Genomic DNA, 11,325 nt, shown 5'->3' with positions numbered 1-11,325 from the left:
GTCGTCTTTGTTTAAGATGACAACGCCGTTTCCAACGCCGTTTCCAACGTCTTTGTTTAAGATGACAACGCCATTTTTAAATCAATTTTTTGTTGATGCTTGTTGGTTATTGGGAAATTATTTGTAAATTTATATTATGTTATTAAATCCTCAGAGAAATTTAAATTTCCTACGAACAAACGAAACCCAAAGATTTTTTAACAGAAAAAAGTTAAGAGCTTACTAACTTATTGATGAACCTGTTTTTTTGTATAATAATAGATCTGTATTGATTTTTCCCACGCAGAGAATGCTGTTAATTAAGAATTTACACATTTGGATCTTTGGAAAAATAGTAATTAGTATATTGCCAACAGTATAAAAAACATTTACATGATAAATTTATGTGTGTTTATTTGCTCGCCAAATGGAGACGATCCATAGACGCAAATTAGTATGTATACAATATAGGTTGTGGCTGGTTAGCTACCTGCAAATAATTCTAGATCTCGATATCTGAATTTCATAACATGGGCTGTTATTATTAACGTGCAATAATTTATTGCTATGAGATACGTGCAATTTACCCTCTTCTTACCATGAAACTAATACTCTGGATTCTTGCTGTAGCAATTTAATTTGCAATCTTTTTTCTTAGCTGAAGCACGGATAAAGTTTGCAAAAGCTCAAGATAAGCACGAGGCATTTTTCTACAACCTGCTGTTTGCAAAAAATGAAGAGACGTACTGTTTAGATGAAAAGGATGGCAAAATTTTGCAGAAAAAGGTATATTATATAGTTTTTGCTTTTTATAAATGCTTCAAATATTGCATATGTGCATAATTAAGCTGCTTGAAATAAAATGTTACCTTGTATATTGTACAATGCAGTGACTATTATTTGTGCATGGAGTCATGGACAGACATCATAAACCATAATCCGTTATGCGTAAAAAATGAATTTATTGAAGCTTAGATTTTGATACTTCAGTTGTAGATTACTCAATGCATGTTAGCAGAGCTAAATATAAATCATATTTATATAATATAAATAATACAATTTGTATAACTATACAAAAACCATAAACCATAATCCGTTATGCGTAAATAATACATTTATTGAAGCTAAGATTTTGATACTTCAGTTGTAGATGACTCAATGCATGTTAGCAGAGCTAAATATAAATCATATTTATTTAATATAAATAATACAATTTGTATAACTATACACTTCTCCCCAGTGCTTAAGTTTTTACTTTTGAGCGTTGGGTGGGTTACTAACTAGAAGAATACGTCTTATTAAGACGCTCTTTAAACAATTTCGAGAGTGCCTAAGCTATACGAACGCACTTAGAGCATATTATACATACTTAGAATATAATATGATTATAACACTTCCGTAAACGTGTAATTGATATTATATGGTAAACAAGAACTTATAGCATGGTTTGTGTTTTGCATTGGAATCATATATCTGTGGAGGGCTTGTTGCAAGGAGAGCAACAGTCCGTTCCTCTAAGTTTTGAACAAAATAGTTGGCAAAATTCATGCAAAGGAATGGGTAGCTTGAAGGCTTAAATAGAATTATATAAAGAAATTTCAAGTCTTACCAAAAAAAAGCTTCTCAAATGTTAAGTCTCTCCTTCGCATATGAATGAAATGAGATTTTTTCAAAATACTGAAAGTCTGTTCTCAAGACAAATTTATCTCGTCACAGTTATGCAGCTTTGGAAGTTATCTCTTTTTTTCAATGACCTAAATGTTTAAGTGAAAGGGAAAAATAGACTTACTGTGGTAATGAGAACACTTTTTTGTTCAGATGTTATCAATATCGTAAGAAGTGACTATTACATTTAAATATTTATATTGTGAATAAAATTCTCTTAAAATTTTGGTATAGTCAGAAGAATAAACGAGATCATTTAAGAAATTTAAATTGCATTCCAGGATGCGACTGGATGAGGCTGAGTTTTGTACGAGTTTCTACGTCCAATTAAAATATTTTAGAAAGTTGACATGAACAAAAATTATGGAATGCTCTCGTTGTTGATTTGCAAAAAAATTTTTGTTTATTATATGTTTTATATTAAGTCCACTAAAAGCATTTACTCGCACTGACAGCTTAGACAAACTGTGATGGAAAACACAAATTATGACTTTAATAATTTTATCTTGTAGTTTCTAATACAAAGGTATTTACTACGTTTGGTTGTTTTGCTCATGATTAAAGAGGAATCCTTAAATTTTAACAAGTACATGCAGTTAACTATAAGATATTTATTTGTTAACGAAAAAAGTAAATGCGAGAGGAACGCGAAGAAGGAACAGTCGGTAAAACACGTGTTACTCCTCAATGTCGAATGAAGTTTTGGGGTCTACCGCTTTTTTGACATCTTAACTCAAAAAATTGTAGAATTTCGTTTTAAATGTTTAGTCCCAACGTGTCTTAAGTCGAAAACTTATTGAGACCATCGAAAAAGGTTGGAAGTTGTTTTATGTGTACTCTTTAATTGCCCTCTGACAAATGTGTCAGAATCAGGAAACCAATTAAATTAGTTGAGAAAAATCTCCGGACTTTCAAAGGTGTAGTTGTAAAAGGAAGAAAAATTGTGTGACTTAAAAAATTTCGATGAAAATGGTACAAAGAACGAGCACAGCAATTATCTTTTATAGAGCTCAAGCTCGTTTTATCTATCTCCGAGAGAATTAAGGACGCCAAATAATGGTTTTTTTGCGCTAAAAAAATACAAAGATCCAAACGAAGTTGGACCTGATCTGTTCTTATACAGTAATGGCAAGGGGAAATTGTCACTGGAGCCTTGGAATGTCAAAGGAACTAGTCCTGCCAATGAATTGATCCTTCAACTCGATCCTGGTTTTATGTTCCGCGCTGTAAAAGTTTTGGAGCAATAAATAGATCATTCATCATTACAATGGAACAGTATAAACTTTAAGACTTTGAATTTTGTATTAAGGTAGCTAGTTTTTATAGGGTGTGATTTAACATGACGTCGAAGCAGCGGTTGGTTGCTTAATTGAAATATAGGAATATCAAAAAAATGTTTGCAAATTCGTCCTCATTCTTCATTGACTTTACAATGTTATAATTTAATCTCTTGATTTTAGCAGTAGTTTTGTTGCCAAGCGTACCAGCAGTGTAATGTTATTATGACGCATATTTAAGATAGCTACATTTAATGGGACAAAGAAAGTAATTTGGGACAGAGAAAGGAAATAAACTTTTTTAGCAGTAAGATAACCAACTTTGAATCAATTAATTTGGTTATAATTTGCTGTTATCTTTGATTTTTGAAAGAAGGAATTATACCACAGACACTTCTCGATTGTCCATCATCATCATTAACTGAACTTATCAAATCAAAACATTCTTCAAAGGAGTCATGTAAGAAAGGTGGTTGAATATTAGGACGATATCCCTGTATACTACATTCACTTTATGGAAAGAACTTCACTGCTTTCCTTTTTCTAGTTTCATTGGTTTTGGCTTTGTGTTCTCCAGATACATATTTCTTCTTGATTTTACTATCATATTTAAGATATCCTCCACATGAAATACATTGCTTGGACCATCAAATTGTACATTATAATACAAAAAAGAATTGAGGAATTATAAAGAGTTCATCCCAAAACTCTTTGATTAAGCACAAACTTGCAGACTTATACTGAATATTATTACTTCATGTTACATATAAAAACTAGGGATTCCAGGATAGTGCAAAGTTACTTAGAAAAAATGTTCCTAGTCATGGCAAATAAAATTAGTTTAAAGAAAGCTTAGTATCCAGCCTTGGCGTTTTAAAAAATGCTAAACTGAAATTCATTTCGAGAAGTGCTTATCAAAGGCTAAGCAGTTTGTTTTTTTGACAAATAGCTACAACTTGCTCAAAGATTGCGTAAAGAAACGTTAATTTGTAAGCGCACTTACGTAGCGGGTACATAATAAGGAGATTTGGCACGCTACAATATACATGAGACAGGTCATAATTTCTAAAGTAACATTGTGCAGCTATAACAAGGCCATCTTCGGTTCTCAGGTCAGCTCGTAACTTTTTAGGGCACCCATGGCAGGACATGACTAAGTTTAAGAAAAGTTTAAGTATCGCTTGTGAATTATTTTTGACTTAGTGAAATGCAGCCATAACATATTACGACTGAAACCATCGATACACCCATGAATCGGGAAACCAAACGGTTTCAGTTTGTCATATTCATTCAAGTGCCAACAAAAATTGGGACCCGGATTTACATAAACTCTCTGCCTTAAACGATGAGCTCGTTTTGTTTCACAACCCTCAGGATCTAATTCATTTAACAACGTTTTTCCTCTGTATCATAAATCTAACCCTGCTAAGAATATGCCACACTCCCGATATCCGCTCATACAACCTGGTTCACTAAGCTCGCGCATAATTCTTTCTCTTGCTTCCAACTCATGTATTCCCCCAATTTTCGAGAGAGTCCAAATGTTTTCAAGCGGTTCTTCAAAGCTCGAGCACAAATATGGTCGTCATGAAATTTCGCCAAAATTCTGTTATCGTGTCGTACTTATAGCCTTGTTTAAAGTAGTACTTGATTGCTACAACGTCACAACACAATTTAATTCCGCACTGACTACAAAATTTATCGCGAAGTGCGACTTGAGCATCGCAAGAATGACAATTTGCCATTTTGAAATTAACGAGAGATTTAACTTAACAATAAAATAACAAGCAACATAAAGTACTGATCACATATGGGCCTAGCACGAATCGAAATTTTGAATTTGGCGTGATGAATTTGAATTTGGTGTGATGAATTTCAATTTAGTGTGATGAATTAGAATTTAGAGTGATTAATTTAATTTCAGTGTAATGATTTGAGATCGACGTTGCCGTTGCGGGCAACCGTAAGGCAGTGCGGTGTTTGAAATTAAATGAAGATATGATCTGAGCCCAACAAAATTGACCTGTTCTCCACTGTGTGACTTCATAGCTCAGTTGGTCAGAGCATTGCACCGGCACCGCAGAGATCATGGGTTCGAATCCCGTTGAGTCACCTGAATTTTTCAGGTCCATGAGACAATTGCTTAAATTGTCCAGCAAAGTGCGAAGATCATATCTTCATTTAACAACTTTTATTATTACTAAGCAGTATACAACATATAAATTACGAATTAACTCATGGTTTACTTTCTTTGTTTCGATTATGTTGTATGTTTTGATTCTTCTGATACATATGTGAAGTTCATGTGTTCAGAAGAACAAAATGCTTTGTTTGCAATATTTTTTAGTGCTAAATTCCACCTAATTAAATAATAAGGCACCAAGCAGTAGTAGTAGTTTCGTATGGTAGTCACACCTCCGTGTGTGTCTCATCAAGCCAGCAGAGATTGGAGCAGTAAAATGCAACGATGTTCGATAAATATTTGCGTAGTACAATTTGCATCAGTATGAACAAGGCCAGTTGGAAAGTTTGCGTGAATGAACATTCATTTCGCATTTGCCCTTTCACAGTGATTACATAAAAATCGACAAAGTCATACAGTCGTATATGACTTTCTTATACTGTTCTTAAGCAATCCACAACTAATGCTTTCTTCAATGACAGAATAGTGCACTATATTACTTGTAAAATGTTCCTTACCGAGGTAGATGTGTGCGCAACTTTCAATTTTACTGTCATATGTGAAAGACCAATTCACCAAGACGTAGTGTATGAGTGTAGTTAGACCAGACGTTCAGAGCAGTTTGCTAAATAATCTGCGCTAGCCAAGTACTTGGCAAATACGGCAAGACGGCGAATTAAATACCAATATTCTTCACATTCTATATTAACTCGAGCTTACAAAATCTTTAAAATATTTGTCAAAAGTGCCAGCATTAACGAAAAGTGATATAGTTAAAGCAAATTTTTTTGGATTTCGGAATATTCTATTTCCCTTACTTCACTCTTGCTACACATTTCACTATACAGTTCGCAACTTCCCACAAAAATGGCTGACTCGTGTGAATTATTGCCACTCACCACAATACTGCAAAGTTCCCATGGAAACTTTGCACTAAAAATGACTGACAGAGACGTTTTAAATACCAACTTATACTTTCACAGTGGTGTTTTTCCCTCTTAAAACTTTAATATATTCTTAAATGAATCTACATTAAAAGTTTTGACCCTGGTTTTTTACATACATATCATCATGCGTGCATAAATTTGTGGTAATGGCATTTTAAATATACTCTTTCTAAAGCCAATATTCATGTTTTGTATCATTGAAGTTTCTATTTGTGGCTATGGATCTAATTTGGCATGAAGTTTTTCCTTTAATGTATACCACTTGAATGTATTTACTATTGGAGTTTAAAACTAGTCTTTAACATTCACTATTTCAACACTAAAGTATGTTTCTAGCGTTAAAAATAATTCGTAATTCTGTCTGCGTAATGCTCTAAAAAAAAGTTATAGAGAAATACTAAGCACCATGCCTTAAAGATTTAGCAGTTTACAACTTTTAGGAGAATCTATGTATTCTATAAAATCAACACTCATAAGTGTTTTGGGGTTTGAAGAGAACTACTTTTTGTAAAATTTGTCTTCTACTAGTAAATGAACTATTTTTGGAAAAAAGCAACTTTTCAATTGTGAAAAAGTGTAAGATATACTTGTGATTCATGAAATTCGATCATCCCCTACAAACAAAGGTTGCATTAAAATTTCCTCGCCCATTGTCAAAATAAAGGTCCTATATTAGCTGATCTTCAATTAAAATAATTCTTCATGTTAAGGAAGCCTTACGGATTAAAGCGCCGTTAAAAATACCTAAAAGAAGCAATAAGTATGAACAGATTTTAAACATATCTTATGCACTTTCCCTTTATTGTAAAGTTTTTTCCCCATTGTAAATTTCAACAGCGATGGAAAAGGTCACTTGATGTTTAAACATTGGAATATCTAGAAAGCTTCCTACAAAACTTCAAATGTCCTTGAACTAGATCCTTGCTTCATGTCCCCCCCCCCTTCCGTATACAAATTACTCACCTTTTGCTGATGTGCGCAATAATACCGCAGGGGATTTAAAGCAGTTTGCTTCCATCATCACGATTAATTACTTAGCTTATATTTTTCTTTAAAAAAATGCTATAGCTATGTATTGTGCAAAACGTTAGCACACATAAGATTATCTGGATTAAAAATTCGTCATATTTTAATATACTACCTACCAGACTTCAGAAAACAACTTAAATTCAAAAAGAACAAAGTCCATTGAGCCCAAATCATGGTTCTGCTATAAGAATGTTTGAAAGCATTTAAAACAGACTAAATGTAATTTTCCTAATGTTACTTAATGACAGAACAAAGATGTTGCTTGTTTGCCATTTGAGGTAATGTGATTTCAACATTTGAGTAGAACTCAAATTTTCGAGAGTTAAATGAACGAGCGGCGTATACGTGATCAAGTTCGATGTGGCTGTCCAAGAGAACCGTCTGGCCGTCAAACCGTGGTGCAAAGCAAGTCATTTCATCATTAAACTTTCACAAAGCTCATAAGAGCTGCTTCACAACATCCGTGAGTAAGAATTATCAAATCTTTATCCTCGTTTCATGTATTTCAGACTTCCCTGCATACTTGCATGCTGTGAAAGTATGAATTGACTGCTCATACGTATTCAAACACATGTTTATTTATCGGCTATGTATAAGCTTTTTAAAAACAAAATTTTGAAGATATAATTACTAACACAAAAAATATTTTCATTCAAAATGGCAATAGTTTTAGGTTTCGAAATTTGTGAAATGAAAACAAAAGTATGAAAAATGGAAAATATTCATTGCGGAAATTTACCGTCGACTTTTTGAGAGCGCGTGACTTCGTTTATTCCGAACATAGGAAGTTTAGGAACTCATGCAACTCAAGAGTCAATAGTTAGGTTAAATGGTTGAATTAAGCCCAGCTTCTGGGTTAGTAGTCTATACACACAAAAAAAATAACTGAGTTTTATTTGATGAACGTGCATGGTTCAAGTAAGGTAAGTTTACGCCGTGTGAATTGGTAGTGGCTGCAGGCAATCTGACTCCACGTAGGAATTCGCTGACAAAAGGGAACACTTTCAACTGCGATAGTAAGTTCAACCAACACTAGTATGACAACGAGGCAAGGTTGGTATTTGTTAATTGGATAGAAATGTCTTTCATTGGAGGACGTTGAGAATGTGGGTGGTTTTATTGTCTTATATTATATTATCAACAATCTTGAATGATTTTCATTTTACATTCTTAAACACTGTTTCGCCCTGTTTCTATGATTAAGGGATACTTTTCTTTCAATAGTAAGCTTTTTATGTAATATTTTGAAAACAAATTTTTATTTTGTTTCTATTAGAAAAATTGCAAGGTTTTCTAGTAAGAAGCTTTGCTTGTCATGCGTATATTTGAAAACCATATAAGATTTTAGTTTCCTGTCCACTGTCACCATGAATGTTTATCGTCCGCGGTTAGTTTTTCCTTATTGCTAATTTGTGTCAATTTTCTCAAGTAAGAAAGTAAATTGTTTGACCACGAAGAAATATTTTCTTGAATAAGATAAGTGTTATAAATAGCAATGAAATATAAGTGAATAGCGGATTGTTTAGTTGTTTCATAATATTGGTCATATTGTTGTCCTGAAGTAAGAAATGTATGTGTTTTTAGCTTTATGTAATTACACAGAAATTGTTTTTAGTACTTTTAATATTTGAAATATACGTGAATGCATTTCATAAGTGATTTCTATGGCTATTTATATAACGACCATAAAACAGCATATGAGACGTCGACCACTACAGTTAATTTATAACCACTATAAATCATAAGGAACAATTACAGAATTACAAATTATCATACTAAAAATAGCTAAGACAGCTGCAAAATAAGCAATTAATCAACATAATACAAAAACATATGCTTGGCAAACTACCCGAGAAATATATAGAGATACAAAAGTGAGAAATAAAAAAAAATCTAATATCTTTCCAAGAGAAAGAATTTCTTACCTTTTACTTCTTAAAACAAAACTATTGTGTTACCATAAATTCTGAAAGCATTACAAACAATCCTTGATATTCTAGACTAATGCAGCCCGGCATTAAGATCAATTCTTAGCTGCATATAGCACTGATGCAACCATCCATTAAGGAATTTTACATTCTGTTTTAAACATTAAATGAGTGCTTGAAATGCAATCATACTTAAAGACGGCTTGTTTTTACGAGGCTTTCTTCATATTCACGTGGTATCATTTTCTCCGTTTTCCTTTTAAATAGATTGTGGAACTCAAACAAAAGATCATCATCCATGATAACTTGTTCTTCATCCCAGATTGCTGCAATTAGTGAATATCAAAAATGTGTAAGAACATTGTCATATACCACTCTAAATACTACTTCATGATTATATTATTATCATTGCTTGACATTTCTGCAGTACACACATGCACTCAAATGACATCGACTTCTACATCAATGTGAGAACCTCTCGTTACGCGGGACAACGAAATACTCAAAGACGAATGCTTAAAATATATTCAAAAACAACAGCTGAGTATTTTACAATGAGATTTACCATAGAAATGAATCTTTTTCAATTTATGAGAAAGACAAAAACCAGCACTGTTGGAAAATATAATTTGCTTAATGACTTACCTAAGATAACACTGAACACGTAGCCAATTATTATCGTCACAAACAAGCCGACAGCACCGTAGTAGAAAAAGGACAGCCCGTAAAACTTCGCCAAAGGGTTTCTTAGAGAAAAAATTGTTAAAATAAGACGAATTTATATAAATCAAACATTTTTACGCTGGCATGAATGAAAGAATATGTGGCTTAAACGTGGAAGCTAACAATGGAGTTTAAACTTTGGGTTAGAAGATTGTTTTACATTCATTAAATTAAAAAAAATTTACATTGGAAACAAACTAGCTAAGACTATAGAAAGACACTTTCATTCCGACATGAAGTTCCTGTAAACAATTGCTCTATTATGATGCTGCTGGAATTAATAGCGACTCAAAAATATTAAAACGATTACAGATGTCCCACATATTTATGATTTATATTTTGTGCAACAATTACTCCGCTTTTATTTTCTTGGCGTTGTTTGTGTTAATAAAAATCTACATGCAACTTGAGGTAAGTTGAAAATACAAAATATAGGCTCATTATAAGAGTTATCTAATCTTTGCTTGGAAATTTTAGGCTATGAACAAATCAAAGGATAAAAACAGCTAGCAGACAGTTAATGTATTGTCTGAACGTAAAATCTCTTCCAAATGACTATATTTTATCAGTTTTTTCTGACAAACATGGATACCATCATAGCATTTAGCCAGCTATAGCAAGATTCGGATGAGAATGTCAGCAGTGTTTCACAGACTCATTCTCCTCACCTAATTTTGTCCGATACATATTTGCATTTATAAAAGAAATAAATGTATCAAAATTACAATACTTCAATCGCAAGCTTTTAGTTTTATCAGTAAAACATGCTGCAAACTTGTATGTTATATAAATTAAGAAGTAATGCAAAAGAAAAAGATTTAAGACAATATTAAGCATCTTTTATCATTTAAAGTATTCGGTATTCTTTTGTTTAATGACACAAGATAGCATATATTTTTTATGTTTTATACTACTAAATCACAATGTAAGTCATGTCCAATCGCTTTTTTTTACTTAATCGCTTGTTAGACGCAGCTAAGCAGTTAGTTCTTTCCGACATGTAGGAAAGATTTTGCAATATCTTAATGGTTCAAATAATTTTACGTTTTTTAACCAACAATAACATTATACATCATACTACTTTCAAATTTCAAGTTTAACTATTTATTACGTAAAAACTTATCATTCATACCTGTAAGATACGGTCATATTTTGAAAGGAGAAATTTTGTTTCTCAACCCATTTGTACCATTGAATACATTTCCAACATCGCAACCATCAATTGATACTGGAGGTCTTTCACTGATGGGAGGGTAATAAATGCTACCAACGTAAATCCATCCAACAAATATTAGCGAGCTTACAGTACCAATGTACGCTCCTAAATTAAAGTAAAACGTATCTATTAATTATTAAGTCAAAGAATGGGAGGAAATAAAATTATGCATATTATAGAAAGTAACACAAATAATATTGCAAACATCAGTATATTTTTAATTAAATGATCTAGAAACGTTTTTGACCAGACGTTTTGTCAATGCAATGTGTCCATGAGAAAATCTAATAGATGATGAGCTTCAAGCATAAGTATATGATCTAAATTGCTGCATATTTAAAAAAATACCGTAATGCGCTAATTAACCAATGGAATCAAC

The 11,325-nt window shown here is 32.5% G+C and overlaps 1 long non-coding RNA gene across 1 annotated transcript; it reads right to left on the bottom strand.

Moving 5' to 3' along the window:
• Positions 1-8,684: 8,684 nt before the first annotated feature.
• On the bottom strand, positions 8,685-11,046 carry LOC124433622. Its single transcript, XR_006944525.1, has 3 exons — positions 10,863-11,046; positions 9,653-9,753; positions 8,685-9,333 (listed from the first exon to the last, which is right to left on the bottom strand). It is a non-coding gene; the product is annotated as an uncharacterized LOC124433622 (long non-coding RNA).
• Between the last annotated feature and the right edge of the window lie 279 nt (positions 11,047-11,325).

This window comes from Xenia sp. Carnegie-2017, unplaced genomic scaffold (assembly GCF_021976095.1).
Source record: "Xenia sp. Carnegie-2017 unplaced genomic scaffold, XeniaSp_v1 HiC_scaffold_136, whole genome shotgun sequence".
NCBI lineage: Eukaryota > Metazoa > Cnidaria > Anthozoa > Malacalcyonacea > Xeniidae > Xenia > Xenia sp. Carnegie-2017.
This window is presented reverse-complemented; position numbering and strand designations above follow the sequence as displayed.